Below are 19,045 nucleotides of genomic sequence, written 5' to 3'. Positions count from 1 at the left end.
CAGGCTAATCTAGGATCACACTTTACGTACATGCATGAAACCCCCTTAGTAATTTAGTATTTCCTCCTACTACTCCATCGATTAAATACTTGACATTGCTCAGATTAACACAACTATGATTCTTCAGAGAACAAGTACGCTGGTAAATGAGAATGTGAAATTGGCGAGCGTTCTTCAATTCCTTATGTTTTAATAAATACATATGAAACACGACCGCTATTAATATTGAAGATAGCGCAATCGGTAATACTGTTAATTCGTATTTTATTAGAAACATACCAGGCAGTATGTTGCGTTTAGTCTCACATAACAACGGGATGATGTGACGTTAAGCTATCAATTACAGGTAAACATTTATAAATATATGAATATGCATGCTACTTATCGAAAATATTCGAGTTGAAACGATTGACATGCAAATATAAAAATTAATGAACAATTAACGTAACAGGAGTTTCCGACTTGTGTTTAGTTTTATTATATTTTTAAATATTTTTGTTATACGAACACATATTTCCATATTCCGAAATTAATGAATTACCTTAGTATTCGTGTATTAAATGGGCTCATATTTTCAGCTGTACTACCATATCAAGCATTCACACATGTCAAGCATTCTACAATTGACATGTAATATTCAAAACTCGTGGGTATTACGTGTTTTGTGTTCAAATAATTGTTCTATTCTTTAAATACGAACACGGAAGTGTGTATGCTCCTATTTAAAAAAGCTGTTTGCTATGTGTTTTAAGATGAGTAGACATGTAAGATTTTGAAATGACTGGCTGTATACACAATTGTTCAGGGAAATTGCATATCACTTAAGGATCACGGACTTTTTGTTTTCCCTGGCATGGATTTGTCATTAAAACTTTTTAAAACGCCTAACACTCGATTATCAAACCTATACCAACGTTTGTAATGTTTCGGACACATCAATAAGAACAGCATAAATGAGTCGTGTTATGAGAAAACTGTGCATATTGCATGTGCGAAAAGTGTCGTCCCAGATAAGCCTGTGCAGTCCGCACAGGCTAATCTGGGACGAAACTTTCCGCCTAAATTGGATTTTCAATAATAAGAGACTTCATTTAAACGAAAAATGTCATAAGCGGAAAATGTTGTGCCTGATTAACATGTGCACATGCATTAAGCCCAGTTTTCTCAAAAGTACTACACAATGATTGCTTTTTTACAAATACACGAGTGCGAAATTCGACAATCAATTTATTTCTTCTTGCTTTAAATAAAATGTACAGTTTTGGATTTTCAATAAATTTAAAATACTTACAAATATTAAACAAATTTACATACCTTTCAAACAACCTTGCAGAACGCGTTTAACCTCTTTCATGTCTATTAGGTATATTTCGTGTTGTTTGGCTAATAGATCAAAATACTAAGCACGAAACAATTTTTTTCTAATTATGTTTGCTTATTAAAAAATTGACTTTCATGGGAACCTTTATTTGTTTCCCCCCACCCCCCTTAATTCCAGACGGAAACAAAGAAGTCACCTCAGGTGTTTGTGTTGAAGTGCTATCTGGACGGAAAGACAAGCGTTAGGCCTTCAAATATAATATGTCGGTATGCTTCGACCAAATTGTTTGATACATGTGCTAAAGATGTTTGTGTGTATATAGTAGTTTTATTCAGTTTGTGCGTTGTTGAGCGACTCAGAAGGTATTAAAGAATCTCAATTTTAAAGCAAGGTTTTGTTCACGACAAAAAAGCTTCTTTGTCAAGGATATTTGAATCCTGTAAATTGCTGAATACATCTACAACTGATTGTAACATAGGGTTAACATAGAAAAGTATGTATACAAAGTATTGATCACAACCAATGTATCATTGTGTTTGTATAATAAGTTATTGTTAAAAAGAGCATAAACGAGTTTGAATTGTAGTATATCATCATCAATTTTGTTTGTTCTGTAAATCAGCTATATAAAGATAACATGTTCATTATTAGAAGGTCCTTTTTTATGCTCATACGACCATGGACGCAATTTTTTTAGCATTAATACCAGCCAACGTGTTTGTATCGGTCTAGACATGCTAGTTATTTATTTCATTGAAACAAGAACAACCTAGGTTGCATGGTGCCACAAAAACACTATATTCAACATCAGGCATTTAAACGTTTCTCCAGATACATATTTGCAAATAAGCTGTTGCTAGTTTACTCACCTATGGCTTGATTGCACATTGTAAAATGTACTTGAAATCCATGACTCTTGAAAGTGTGTGAATTTGAAAATATATTTATTAAAGCAGTATATATGTACTGAAATTTAGCCAATTAAGCGGCAAGACCTCCAGTCAATCCGAGATTGATGATATATTTTAAGCATTGTTTTCATATATATATCTTTTGAAACAAACATTTATTATAAGTGGATGTTAATAAATAAATAAAACAATAGGTTAATTCATAAGTATTTGCCTCTTAAAGTTTTATTTCACGGGTCAACTGTTTATTTTTCGCGGTGACGCCAGACATTTATATTCCAGTTTGTATTCTAGGGCCGGAAACATAAATTAATCCTGCATCGCTGTTTAATTTTACACCACGTGCAATCAACCGAAGAAGTACTTTGCAGTCTGTTCCTGATTTATGTACACTTTGTTATTCTTGTTATTCTGTTCTTGTTTTTGAACATCGCATACAGAAACAGTTATCATGTACGTATATTGGTTTATGCTTGACAAAGAGTGATAACAGATTACTTTTGATCATAACATAATTCACTAAGTTTTAATCTAAACGGCAAAAAAACAACACAAATTTATTGTAGGTTATAGCATAGGGTAGTCACAACGACAAAGCAATAAAACACAACGAGAGTATTATTCGGTGGTCGTCAATATCACCAAGTATGCCGGTGTTATTTACATTAATCAGAATTTATGACGATTGCAACACGATGAAGCAAGCTGACTCGTTATTTTGTGACAGCAACACGTAGATTTACGACCATAAGTTATGAAAACTGCTCTCTAAAGTTATTCATTCATTGCGTTTTACCTTGTATTATTAAATATGTTTTGGGGATATCACGCTAGCCGATAGTTCAAACAGTATATTTCAGTCAATGGTATTGGGCCATTGCGTTTCACTCTAAAGTCGACACCTCGAGTATGATCGCGACATTTCTCTAAATATTTGTTTATTCTTCCGTGATCAACCAAATAAAAAAATATTCCTTTGTCTACAAAGTACCTGATCTCGTCTAGTATAAAGGCCAATCGAACCCATTCAATGTGTGGCTATTTCCTTTGTTATATGTGTGTCTGCAACATTGAACAATGAATGTTTTTGGAACATGTATTTAAGTACTGTGCATTTGTTAAAATCTGCCCACGTTATAAGGATGCCCTTATTAAGGCGAATATCATATAATAAGTAAGATGGCATCCCTTTATTATTCTAATTGGCAAAATATTACATTTTTATTTTTCAATTGATACTAGGCTTGCAATGTCCGATATAGGGAAAACTGCCATGAAAGTTAATTGCTTCATAATGGGACCCTATGTAAATTAGATGTAGTCTCAAATAACCGTTAAAGTGGAAAGCACACAATTTCAGACTAGCAGTTATCTTTCAACAATTTAAGAGCGTAAAGTCATTCGTAAATTCCTCTCAGAAAATATGTTCGTCTGTAATTGATAATACTGAGGGCGTTATATATTCCCCTAAACAGCTGCTCGGCAAGTCTGACAAGTAGGGATAATAAAAACAGCGAGATGCTTGATTCGGAATTGTTTTTAAAGGTTACACTTTTTCACCAATTGATACAGTATGTATTAGGGCATGATTTGAAAGAATACAATAAAACGTTTGAATTGCTCATGTTGTTTTAAAATGACGGCATATCTGTATAAGAATCAAGATATGTGTCTGCGATACATTACCATTTACGAGGATCTGCTTATCAAAGCTTGACTGAATGGGAAATTTCTGAATGTGATATGTATGTATGTACTTGTATTTCTTTTGACCTTGCAGTTAAGAATAACCCATGAAAGTGCAAGCGTTTATTTTCAATGGGGTCCTTCTGGTTTTTGCTGAAGAGACAGCCAACAGAAGAGACCGTATTGAAATACAAGGACTCCTGGTGCGATTTCCTAGCTCTTTCCGAATAGATCCCTTGGTTCTTTTATGTGCTCAGTGTATAACACCGACACACGCGAGAATTACCTGGGTTTCATACCAGTACATATATAGTTAGGTGGGAAACACTTGAAACATTTCTTCAATTTCCAGTGCCCCGGCCAGGAATTGAACCGGTAACCTCTGGAATGGTAGACCAGAGTGTTACCACTCGACTACCGTACCACCCATAGTACTGACTCAACCTTACATCGACGTGGTCACATGAAATGTTTAATTAGTATGTCTTAACTTCATTTATCTCGTTGATAGACATAACTTAGTTTGCATAGGAATATACTAAGTTCTAAGTTTCTCATCTTTACAGCACAATAACGATCGTATAGACAATTGCACAAAGTCGTTACGTGTATGAGTTGGTTGTATGGTAAAGGACATCAATTGACACCGACTGTAACACGATGAGAGGTACATTGTTGCCACCAATAATGTTTCGAGAAAATCATTTGCGTAACACTTGACAGGAAATGCAATTAGTTGACGCTATACAGTATTAAGAAGTCCTATGAGTTTGTTATTTACCGGCTTATTGAAAACTGAGACGAAACTAAGTTTGTATTAATACTATACGTGGTTATGTAAGAACCATTACGGGGCTGGGGATCAGAAATAAAGCAGAATGATAATTGCTTGAAATCAGATGAAACCATTTTTCCTTTGAACAAAAAACGTTTTATTATGTGTATCTGAAATCAAACCATGTTTATCATGTTGGTAAAATTCAAAAAACTGGCGCATGTTGAAAAGGCACTATTGATAATATATAAGGCAGCCGCATTAAAAGTACATGTGTATGCATATGTGCTCACAAACACTTACTATTGGCCTCTATAAGCAAAGAAATTGCAACAAAATTGCTGAAAATTAGGTTTTTTGTCACTAAAAAGAATTATAAAGTTGCTGCTCACAAAAGGTTTCCTATTCGGCTCCAGATGGTTGTCATGTTTTCCCAACATGGTCATTAAAAACGCAGATTTCTCCACAAAAAATAGTTGACCGAAAAAACCCTTTTGAGAGATTATGGCAGACATGTGTAAGTTTGTATAAATCCGTTGATTATTGTAGTGGCTTGCAAATTAAAGCGGTGTTTCTCCCCTAAATGCCTGAACATGGCCCATTTCGCCCGATCTTCCACTTCAGGGAGCCACATTTCGCTCATTTTAAAAAAAATATTGTCATGATTTTTTCTACATGTAGGCCAGTACCTTTGTTATCAATGTTAATACACATTTGTTTGAAATTTTACTTTGAAAGTTTTAATTTTTTCGAATTTACCTACCCTATGTAAGTTCACGCTAACATATACAAAGCTGCTCGGATGGTATTATGCTGCTCACAGGGTTTCGGGTTTCCTGGGGTGAAGAAGGCAAGTCAATGATCTACACTCGCCATTCTTGAGGGATTACGAATATAATGCTTCGTTAATTGAATGGGACGAGACTGACAAGCGCACCATAATTCAATAAATAATAGCCGCTGCTGCTGCTGATGCGATAACTGACACTTCTCGTTCTGGGTATTTCTTTAAATGTGATACTCGAAGGGGCGACAATGTGTTTTCTTAATAAAGAAAACACTAAGTATCAATAGGTGGTGCGTTTACCGCGCATATTAATTTCTTTGTTGTGCCTTTACGTCTGCCGATGTAAAGTTATCGTAAATATTGCAGGTCTTGCTTGTACCGACCACGAATACCATAATAAACAATATTTACATAATAACAGACTTAATTTGTTTATCGGAAGTATAGTTTTTAATTATATCTTAGTGTAGCTTAGAAGAAAACAATTGAAAAGTATTCAACTTTAGTCAATAAAATAAATGAAGAAACCATCAAGCAAAACAACAGAACATTTCTTAATCTCTGCATCTCATCAGTTGTGAATTGATCGGCCAAGTATTATATTTTCTGTACGGTTTTAACCTGTTTAACCAATGGGGATGTATTGCTTCTTTATCAAACGTCGCATTCCTGATATTTGTGTATTGCATATTTGCTTAACCGAAAAGTAGTTTTACTTCATAATTCATGTGATCTTGATACTGACTATTATATAGTCCTTTTCGCGTAAAGTACACGATGCCATTACATAATGTATACTGCTGAAACATTACTGAGCGATGCGGACTTCCTTTCTTAAAAATCTTTAAACATATGTCAACATAATCACAACGTTCAATGGATAAAATGTAATTGATCATTGGAAATGCGTTTTATCTTTTAAATGTCGAAATAATGTACCATCAGAATACATGTATTAAGAATAAATGAGAGTGAAAACAACTCCCTAGATACATGTATACTATAATACAGATTCCAGAAACAGACAGTGCAATATACCAACAATTCAGTTCTGAGTTACAACGAATCTTGCCGTTAAGCCATTATAAATTGTGTTTGTATAGAAATCGCTGTACATACTTTGGATATCTTATTTACGCCCGTACTGATTATCGGAAGAGAATCTTGTCTCTTTCACAAAGATTTGTAAAATGCAAAATTGATGTAATACCCGCTTTAATCTACGTGCAAATCTTTTAAGGGTAACACTGTTTAATAGCCCAATAATGTTTTGTACAAATCTTTTTAAATAACATGACTAGAGATGCATTCAATGTTTAAAATGGATGCCAGCATAAAATGCTAACGTAATATTTATTTGTTCAAATCACATGACGACAAACGACATCATCGCAGATTCGTAATATTATTAAGCCCGGTTTTCTAAAATCGACTCATACACAGTAGAATTTAAATCAATAAGCGTAATAAATGATAAGCTTACGTCAGAGTATTTTTAGAATGCACTTTTTAATTTTAATAAAAAATGTAAATATATCACCATTTTGAAATTGTAAGCGATCCTTTTTAACAAAGTTGCTATGAAATAATTCATCTTTGATAATAATACTTCTTGTTACCGTCGGGGTGTAGATATATCGCGTTTCTCTGGTAAATGAAAAATATTAGAGTATTTATTATTGTTCTTATACGTAAAATCTTATCTTAAACTAACTCATATTCAAATCAATGTGTTCATTTTATTAAAAAGAATAGATATTCGGGTTGAACATTCGGAGCCGGTTGATCGTATATGGAAATATAACTGAACTGCCGCCCGTACCGCACATTTGGCACTTTTATTACTCACGCATCGCATCAGGCAAAAACAGTTTGCTCTGCAATTAAATCGTCCAAATCAATTATCATAACTTATTTTTGACAATTTGTGTGAATTTTTAAAAGAAGTAGACATGAAGTGTATTAAAAAGACTTGAATATGCACATTGATGTCATATTCCGAAAAAGTTATACTTGCTAGTATTTAATTGATTCCTACTACAGTCCACTCTCGTTATCTCGACATCGGATATCTCGATATTCTCGATATGTCGAAGTAAGCTCAATGTCCCGCTTTTTTTCCTTCTTTATCTATATAAATAAACATCGCATATCTCGATTTTCGTTATGTCGAATAATTCGATATCTCGATATAAAATTCTGTCCCGAGTCCCGATTTTACATGTATTTACTGTGGTTTATCTCGAAGTGCGAATAACTGTTCCAGTGTCGGCAAAAGGTGCGAATTTTTTTCTTTGATACTTCACCGTCCCGCTTCGCCCGGCTGCTCCCGATACTGTGCGGTAGGATATTGATCCGTTAATTGCATCAATGATCATACGTGTGTAATGTCGTGAGCCATTAACACTTGAGTAAGGCCTGTCACTTTAACTGTCACATTAACATCAAATAACTGCAATTAATACACAGACTGCCGAAAGGCCGAAAGATTAATTGTTTTTTACAAACAACAATCCAAAATGCATGGAGTTAAATTTTTGCGTATATAAACCGTCGCAAATTCATCTTGATTCGACGTCAATTGCATCATAACTTTAAATAGCTACATTAACGGATGTTTACTCGACAGTTTAGAAAAATTATAACCGCATGTGTTCATGCAATTCTGTAATACTTAAAACGTCATTTTAAGCATGTAAATAGCAAAATTAATCGTGCCTCGTAAAAACGCGTATATATCAGGTAAAGATTATTATGCCACACGGTGACGGCTTTAGTTAGACCACTTAGCATGTATTTAGATGTTAAAAACAGGGTTAATTTTCGTCTCATTTTTTCTTTGAAAACGCCTTATCGGATATCTCAAACTCTCGTTATCTCGATATTTTTCTTGTTCCCGCCGACTTCGAGATAACGAGAGTGGACTGTATATACTCGGTCCAATCTTTCAAAATAGCAATGTGCTAACATACATGCCACTTTGCAACGGACAGATGATTATTTTATGCTTATCGACTCGTAATCAACTGTTTGTATGTTATGGTTTTATATTGATTGCCTTTGAGAATCGTTATACTTTTGTGTATGCATAAGATTCAAGTGCTGACAATTTAGACAATAGTATACAATATTTTATATGAAGGCACATATCTGTTTATGTCAACAAAGATTAACTACAATAATACATCCCTCTCCGCGAAAACAAGTCAGTCATTTGGTTGTGTTGTGCATACACGCGTAAATACGACGACTACATATATAAAATTATGTGCAATGAGTTTAACCATTTTAAAAACGTGTTTCGTTTATGTTATTGTCATCTGCATAGGTGTGTGTCCATCCTATGTTTAAAAATTAATTGTTGTTTTTGACCAATTACATACACATAACTCGTGTGCAAATTAATTTTATTTTCATTGTTTTGTCATTGCCAACATACGAAGATTTTTGGCGTGTAGCAAACATCCGTTTTACACGCGCATACATTCTAAATATACACGTACGTTTTATTTGCAATCGACTACACAAATAATTTAATAATCTAATACTTATTATATACACTTGGCAATAACGGTTGACTATAGTCTCCAATCCAAGTAAATTATCTAATCATGGTAACATAAAACTGTTTGATCCTAGGTGCTTAAAGAAGTTTCTTTTGTAAATGGGGATTTCACGGACAAATAAACCAATACATCTGCTACAAGCAAATGCCATTAATAACAGGCATTATGGTGTTCATGCCAGCTAAGTCTCTCAATGTAGAAACGCAAAACCAATTAAAACTCTGATGGAAGTATTACTAATGCATCAGCAATAGTCAAAACAAGCATGGGCAGAGAAAAAGATTTGTTCTGTTGACTGTAGAGAGCATTAGGTTTTAATAAATACCAGACAGTGTGGGGTTTAATAATCAAAGGGTCGGTTCTGGGACTTTACAAATAAATCATACCTGTCGTTATTTTGTCTGCCTTTAAGTCCGTCTGATGTTGTTTATATTTGACTTGTTTGATAACACAAATGTTTAACCAGATTTTTGTACAAAACATAAATACATGTTTGCGTGATAAATACCTTTATTAATTGAAGTATTTAAGTATTTGTGAAACCAACAACAAAATATCAACTTGGCTAAACAATCTATTCGTCCTTTGTTTAATGTATGAATTGTAGGATCGTTTTATTATACTAGCACTTAAGTGGTGGTAATATTTATCTATTTTGCTAGTAGCTGCATATTATCATTAACACTTCTAAATTGATATATTAACAATCTATTATTTTGTTCAGATGTAGATGGATAAACTTAACAACGTTTATCTTTCAGTATCAGATCCTATCTATCATAGCTAACTTTGTAATCTACCGTTGCATAAACAATGCACATTCGTTAAAATACATATAACTATATTATACGTATATTATACATACATGTATATTGTAATTATAAACTGGAGTGTGGATCCACATCAGTTATGAGTTATACAACTTCAGAAACCGTTGATTACTAATGTTATCAATAAGCAAAGAAGCATTTAATGACATTTTATCAAAACGGGACAGGAAAGAAAAAACATTTTGAAAATGAACCGACTTTGCTTGTGTAACGACTCATTTTTTATCAATTGTTAATAAGGTTATTTGTTAAATGTAATCAAAGACTTTCGACGCTTGAAGCAAGGAACACTTACACCGAAACAGAAATTTACCACATTACTTCCACAACAGTTCTATGTCTTATACCACCATTATATAAATTAGTTAAGCACGTGAAACGTGGTTTACAACCTGTTATCACTAATGGCCACTACGGAAGATCTGATAAAAAATATTAACTCATCTACTGATGCGAAAGTAAATAAAAATGTTCAGACAGTTGAATCCATAAGCATTTTTTCTCAGTAACACAGTTGCGTGTTGTAAAATTAAAATTTTATGATTTCTACGAAATATCTTTCCAGCACACTTTTCATTTAATGCTATGTGTTTATGTCTTTGTCTGATTTGTAAAAATTGAAACGAACACAAATATGTTTGACTAATATATAAAGTATAAAAAGTATGTTGATGAAAACGTTTTTGAACTGTTAAGTTGTTTATCCTGTATATTTCCCTCTGTAGCACCTTGATACGATTATGCATATTTAGTATTGAAAATATAACGTCTTGCAAATTTAAGAATATTCTAGTTTAGTACACAGTCATGTCATACAAGAATGATGAATATCATTTTTGTATGACATTACTGTGTACTAAACTAGACTATTTGCAAAGTTGCACACACTGGCAATACTGCATCTTTTGTAGTTTTCACCCAAAGCACTTTTGCGATGTTGTCATACATGTTAGTTGTGTTATTGACCTGGCGTTGGTGGTTCGACGGCTTCGATGAAATGCCACCTCATATAACAAGACGTTATACTTTTGTTTTTTTGATACCAACATATTAGACTGCAGTACATTCACCATTTTGTGTGACGAAGGCTTTGTACATAGACTCAATGCAATGGAATGCATGAAATATACATATGCACTTAGCATAGTGTCATTATTTATTAAGATCACCTTCTTGATAATTCATTTAATTGGTCTTTGTTTCCAAAACAGACTCATGTTGCAGTTGTGCTATGAAAAAGTGTACCACACATGCGCATATAATTGCGAAATAATTGAAAGAGAATACCAGACATGCGCATATAATAGAAACGAGTATATAAATTACCTGAACACGCAACGTCATATCAATATTACAATGTACGTTATTGGGAAGTCGAACAAAAAGTAGTCAGGAAAACAGCAATATAGCCTTATTTCAATATTAACTATATGTTTTAGTAGTAACGTAGAACAGGCTTAGCATTTAAAATTAATATCGAATTATACCAACAATATATCAGTGGACACAACTCGCCTTCGACTTTTGTTTATTTTCTGTGTAATACGTTGGTTATTAAAATATTCGATATATGGTTAAGTATTAATTATAGTTCGAGATTGATTTTGAACACTGCTTCTACTATAATGATATCAATAGAGTAGATGAATAACTTTTCATTGGCTAGTCTAATCAGCTTGCAACTTGGTTCCTGTACAGACATTTTCGGCTATAAAAATTAACATTTGATATTAAGGAACATGTTTTTATTAAATATACATTTTAGTCATGCTACTATACCGCGTTAAACGCCCCATTTAAAGCACGTTTTTAACATGTGTGTTCTTATATACTAAAAACATATTTAAAATAAATGCTACAGTGACACCAAAGCAAAGAATTTTGTCATTTCCCTCCTGATATATACAATGTCAGCAGTTCTGTTGACAATAGTATTGAACTTGACGTTTTTGTTGTACGTGTCGTACTTGCTTGACTGTTGGAAACTCCGTGGAATTTTCTAAAAGTTTTTGCAACAAGTAATTACTTTCTAATGGGCATATTACCGTACATGATATGTCTGTCATTATTTTTTAATTGTACACACTAGTTTTTCAAACAATCAAATAAATTTCCGGATAAGTAATATGTTTTCAATCAATCAATCAATTTCGCCGCCAGGTCCATTGCTCAGAGATATCTAGGATACAAATACGAACATTAATATAGTGTTTGTCTGAACCTGAGTTGTAGCTATACGAAATAAGAAATGTAGCCACACAATAGTAAATGAATATCATATAGTTAATCGAATTGTTACTAATTTAAAATACATGAAATCGGAACTAGTTTGCGGCAAATATTGCAACTTTTAAAAGCATGCATAATTATATGCAAGCATGAGGAAAATATATGGTATGCTTTATTATATTAACCTCTTATAAGCTTCCTGCCCTGTGCCTTTTTACAGGATAAAATGCAACCGAAATTGTGAATGTTATATTATTAGTATACACACTTTATATTTTATTAACGTTTTTTAAATAAACCTCGTGAGATGAAAGCAGGAGTAATGCACTATACTTGCTTAACGACAATACTCATAACACTACACAACTGCACACCGCAAGCCTCATGGGTTTGATAACGTTTTGTGTCGTGGAACTCGCTTAAATTATATACATGTAACTCATATACTTCTTGAAGACGACAAGTGTTGTTTAAGAAGACGTTGTATCGTGCTTCATTAACAAATCGTATGTGTCTGTCTTTAACAATTGCTGTAATCGTTTCAGCACATCGTTTGGATCTGTATTTGTTTCCCTGCAACATATCTCTACGTGCATTAATTACTGCAATTTTTCACAAATTAGACACCGTATATGGGAGAATAAATCATACGGGACGATACACTTACAAGCTCTAAAACGCAAGCGTATATACATATTTAAAACAATTCAATCAAATCAACTATCATGTTGACCACATCAATGCATATAACAATCCATTTAAATTGCGAACATAATTCGACGATAACAATTGTGTAATGTATGCAAAGTTCTTGTTACTTTAAAACATTGCTATGTCAAGTTCCATTCGACAACAGTCACACACAACTGGCTTAAATTATGTATGAAATTAAATTTTCCTTTCTATAATGCTTTATACAAATATAGTGTTTCTTTAATGTTTCATAGTTAAGTGTTTGTAAATGTTTCAACTTGTTATGAATGTAAACTCGATATGCAAAACATGTGTATGATTCACCTTTCCCATGATTTTTCCGAACAATTCATTTATTAACATTCAATCATTCAACACGTCAATTGTAATCAACGGCATCCGTGTTTTTTCCAATCATACAAAACGACTCTCGTGATTCGTTTAATAATATGTTTTCTGATATAATAGAATACACACATATGCCGACCATTATCGCAATATCAAAACCTCCATTAATTGACCCCAGACCCCTTAAAATAATCATATACTGTAAATTATTGCAGATTTGAATGGTTGATAATGTCCAGATTTAATGCTATAGGATATTGTTTAATTCCGGTTTGGAATGCGATATTGATAATGCATAATTTTAAGTGAAGATTCGTAGTATGGCACCAGTAAGTGATGACAATAAAATTTAGTTTAGTTGAATAAATAAAAACTAACTGGGAAACTGTTTTAATTGAACTATTGTTTAGTTTGTAGTTGATGCTCGAAATTAGTTGATTATTTACATGTATTCCTCGTCGGATACTCACGACTAATTCATTCCGTTACTCTCCAGCATTTGCATCGATACATGGAGAGTAGCGGCATGGGTCGAACGTGGGTATCCGACGATAACATGTATTATGATCTTTTCATTGCAGTTGAAATGATATTATATGGATAAAGCACCTGTTACAAACGGAAATATATGATAAACAACCGACGAAGATGTACAATTGTCTTGAACATGGTTGAGATCACATGGCTTCATATTTATAAATTCACAGTATATAGCCACTTTGTAATCATCTATCAAATGTAGCGCATATTAGTATTGCATACTAAGCGCAATTATATGAAAATCTGTTATCTGGTCGTTAAAAACAAAAAGCATACATATAATGATAATATTACCATTCACGGAAATTAGTGCATCATTCATAAGTTTCATGGTGGGAAGGATATGGAAATGCTGTTTTATTGAAGTTTGCTTTTTCAGAATGTGGCGGAATCTAGATTTGTGCTAAGCATTTGTATATATACGCGTATATCGGCAAGTTAAAAAAGATTCTTGCTATTATATTGTCACAATAGCAGTTATCAAGTGTCAATACTGTTAATCTGTACACTTGTACATGCGTGCATGCAAAAACAGATTAATATGACAATACATAACATTAAATAAAAGCACGTAGGAATACGACATACATGATTTTTTCATATATAGCATTTGTATCGTCTTCAGTTCTGTTCAAGGATGTTAAGTATATTTAAAATGGATGATACTTGTGCGAATGTTAAATGCTCAGATGAATTATTTATAACTGTTTTACAAACATGTACTATGTAGGGAAAAATACTCCTCAGTACGGAATATGAACACCTATATACATTTTATTCATGCTTGAACCAAAACACAACGATTGGAGAACACGAAACGTACGGCAGTTTATAAGGATATTACGGTATGTTCATTATTTATAGATGTATTTAATATGTTTTATAATTAAAATATTGACCAATAACACAGCGAAGTATAAAATAAGCTGACATTTCTACCACATCTAGTATTTAATATTATTTCGTATAAAACGAACGTTTGATGTCTTGTATACACGTATCTATGAATTATTCGTTTAAAAAAAATGTAATTGAATATTTAAAAAACTTGTTCTTCCTTCGCCTCATACAATTAAGTCGATAAATAATTCACAAATCGAAAATAAAACAAATGTGTTTCGACCTGTAATATTACAAATTGGCATCTTTAAATACAAATGCTCAGCGGATGGAATATTTAGGTAAGTGAATCCATATCTCTGATTTGATGAATGGTATGAAAGTGTAATTTTAAAAACATGTTAATTCTTTCGGTTATAACATAAATTAGTGAATTATCGATGCATTTGTATTCGATGGTGGGACATATATTTTATCCATATTTTTTTTTCTACGCGTCAAGTTATCATACTGCCAAGTGAATACATGTGAAATACACAGCAGCTCTTATTTTCTGATTATAAAAGAAGACAACATATCGGTATTGCGTTAACCATTAATCTGTTAACGATAATCTTATAATAAATATCGTTTGTAATTTATGTTTCATCTGTCTTCAAAAACACTTTGACTGTATTTTGTTCTACTTGATTCGTTTTTATTCAGCTTATTTGCAAACAAACGATTGAACATGTGTCTAGAAAACTGCTTGATGGTAAACTAGGTCGGTATAGCTCAATAATTTGAAGATAGCAAAAACCGACGGAACGATTTATTTGGCAAGTTAACATTTTTATCAGGCCATTATCTACATTCATGATAACTGATTTCGACTTGTATCTTCACTTTCTAAACATGTTATCTTTAACCCTTACGCATTTGATCTTGGCTGCGAAGATGATTTATATTATAAACTTGAAGAAGGCTAGGTTTTGAACATTTAACATATTTTAATTAATTAAATATAAACATCCATCCAACAATTTTTAACGGCGTTTAATGTTTGCTATTCCTGTGATAGTCTTACAATATGTACGGAATATTACGCTAGTCAATTTTTCCAATAGTTTGTATCAGTCGACTGGCTTTTGTGATGACCCTCTCGTGTGATGCGCAAAAGCACAAGCCACGAGACTGATACAAACCCTTGAAACAATTGCAAGGCGTAATATTTTCCCTTTATTTTATACAACAACTAACGAAAACAGTTAACAATTATTTTATTTTGCTTTAACAAAACTGACAAAACAGTGACTTATACGGTACGCCATAGTTTATTTAAGACGCGTATGAATACAGTTAATGTAAATTAACGTGTAAACATTTGAACCGGGAAAACATAGGTTTCAGACACGCTAACCTTAATGACATAGTTCATTCAACGTTTTAAGGCGACAACTCAAAAACTGTAACTGTAATCCAATGTTTATAACAAAAACGTTGAAACAATATGAACTTTCATTTCTATTCTTCCATGTCTTTATCAAAGCTTAAAACCACACTATTTTATTGTTTTCCTAACGAAATTTACATAAATGCATGATATACACACAATCCGAAATACGTTTTGCATTCGTTCGATGTTTAAGCAAATAGTTAACTGTTGAACAACATCACGTCCGACATTAGCCTTAAATTCCACAGAGTTTAAATACAATTACATGTATTGTATTTCGTCACAGAAATGACGTCACACAATTTACTACGTTTTACATTTCGTAATATAAAATAGGAATGTCCTATTTTCGCTACGCGTAATGTGACGCCATTAAATGCGTCGGGGAAAGTAGTAAGGCTAGTATGGTAATACGGACTCGGAAAACAGCGAGTAGCATAATACGGGATTTATTTCAACGATTCATACAGACTGTATTTTTTTAAAAGCATTAAACAGGTATATAATAAAAAAACGTACAACTCCAGCCTCTACAGCAGTATTGCATTCTTTTATTTTGCGGTCCTTTATTTATGGCAAGTAACCCATTCTCAAACCAGTGCGGCACAATACTGAACAACATACACACAAAGTTGAAAAAAGCTGGGATCACCGCCTTGGAACTGCAAATGCAAAGCGCCGAGGGTTTAAACCGGTTTTAGAGCGCTCAACTTTACGCCTGGTCCAGCAATATTTATGGTACATGTTAGTTATATTATAAAATAAAAACACAACGTGTATTCATTAAGCTTAAGCGTACCTATTGTAAGTTGTAAAACATTGCACACATTGCATCAGTTATCTTCACATGCTGTGTTTGTTTTGAGCTTTCTTCATACAGAAGACAATGATTAATACATGGCATGCGTGTTTTGTGTACATCATTCGTTTATTTAAGCATTTTATGTGTAACTTAAAGTAATTTATTGTCATACGTATTTATTGCTGTCGTAAATAGTTTGCGATTGTTTATAGACCTTATCCAATCTGAATCTGAAAATATTCACATTGTTAATTGCGTCAGACACCGGCTTTACTTCGACAACAGTATATTTACAGGGGTATGTGCTCTGCAAAAGTTAACATGCATTTCTGACGGAGAAAGGGCCCAGAAGTTTATAGTCACGAAGGCTTTTACTTAACAGTATTTTATAAACGTTAAAAGTTCATTCTGAATAGTTATGCCACTTTATACGAACTGCATGATAAAATAATGATATGTAACATTAAATTGACACAAACACCGTTATGCCGCATATATACCAATAGTTTATTGAATTTTTAAATTAAACGCTATTTGCATTACATTACTATTTACTGTGGACTTAGATTTGCATACAACGAGCATTTATACGAGCGTTTTAACCAGCGACATTTGCATTCGCGGGAACGTAACCGTACTCGATTATAATGGATCTCTGTTTAATATTAAATTTATTCAAAAATCGATTGATCATTCGGCATAACTGAAAGACAAGGTGCTGTTTTCCAAACCTCTATCCATATAATGTTTAAGAAGTTTGTTCTTTACTCCTAAATCATGATGGATAGTTCAACAAAAGACCAAACCAATTTAACTGTATGGGAATAGTTTTATTAAGTATCTTCAGGACTTTAAACAGGATTGCTCGTAGATATCCTCTACGTTTACTTGCGTTGTTTTCCTGCATACTCTTGTGTCTATTATGTTGAAGCATATACTATTATTTATTAAATACTTAACACAAATTGCTTCTGATCAAGGTTGAATTGTTAAAAGATTTGAACTTTTTTATCGCTCTTCGAATGGCATTCGCAACTTAAACTCAAAATTTCAAAGGGTAGAGCATTCTTATGTTGTTGTTGTTTATATTTTGTGGTATCTGGCTTATATAACTTAAACATTCAGTCTATCAATATTGCCTCACGGTATTTAACATAACCACAGCATTAACGTTAGTGCAACACTTAAATTGATCACAGTTTAAGGAGAAAATGCGTTTCTAACTTATAGTTTTCAATTAGGATAGAATAACCAAAAGCAATGAGTGCGGCAATGTATGTCGTATAATTCGGTGTAATTCGGTCGTCCCTAGTGAACGCTGATTGAAGTAAATGGATGTTATGGTTTTCTAAACAACGTTCCCTCCAGAGTTATAGAAGACAGTCGGTTAGCATAAGACACTTTGCGCTTGTTTTAAAGAACATGATTCTGAGTCTATATTTAATACAAGTGCTATATATATTTCAAACAGAGTTTCGTCAGTAAAGCGTTCTTATACTACTTAAGTTTGTTCAAAAAGTGTGCATTTGATATATGTTAAAATTAACATTTTGTAAATAGAGTGCGAAATGTAAAGATGCATGGTTAAAGAAAAACAAAAACGCCAGTAGCAATATAAAATAGTTTAACACTACTGTGATTTATGTTTGAAAGGTAATTAACAATATTCATTTGAAACGCAGAGACTATTTATAAATGCTCAGTTTTATTTTCCAGATATAAAGTTATTTGTTTAACTAAAATTTCTCATAAAATGTGTGTATTTACGACTTCATTGACAACAAATTGATGACCCCTTTTAACACATGCCAATATCGTCATGGATTCTTCGAAAAGATGCGAGCAAGCAGTAATATATGAAGAAATGTAAGTTATTTTGTATGATACGACCTAGTGATATATTTCATAGAGCACGCTAACTAACCGAGTCCAAAATAGAAATAACTTTATGTTAGAGGCCCAAACTAATAAATGGCAATATCAGATAACAAAACGTAATAAGGTACACATAACGGTACGTTACTTGGTTACACCATTATTGTTTTGTCTGTATAAGTAATGAAATAAACTAAAATGCTAAAATGATACATAACATGATACTCTTTTCTAGATTACTTGAACTTCGTTAAAGCTTATCCTCTTCTATATAAAGGAGTTTTATAAGTTTTGGTACTGAATTTATTTGTTTGTATGGAGAACTGATTGCGGAGTGTCAAATATATGTTATATAGATGTTCTTTCGGAATTTTAGAATACAAATTATCGATAATAGTTTAAAATGA

This window comes from Dreissena polymorpha, chromosome 10, assembly GCF_020536995.1.
Source record: "Dreissena polymorpha isolate Duluth1 chromosome 10, UMN_Dpol_1.0, whole genome shotgun sequence".
NCBI lineage: Eukaryota > Metazoa > Mollusca > Bivalvia > Myida > Dreissenidae > Dreissena > Dreissena polymorpha.
The sequence above is the reverse complement of the archived record's forward strand: the minus strand, read 5'-3'. Positions refer to the sequence as shown.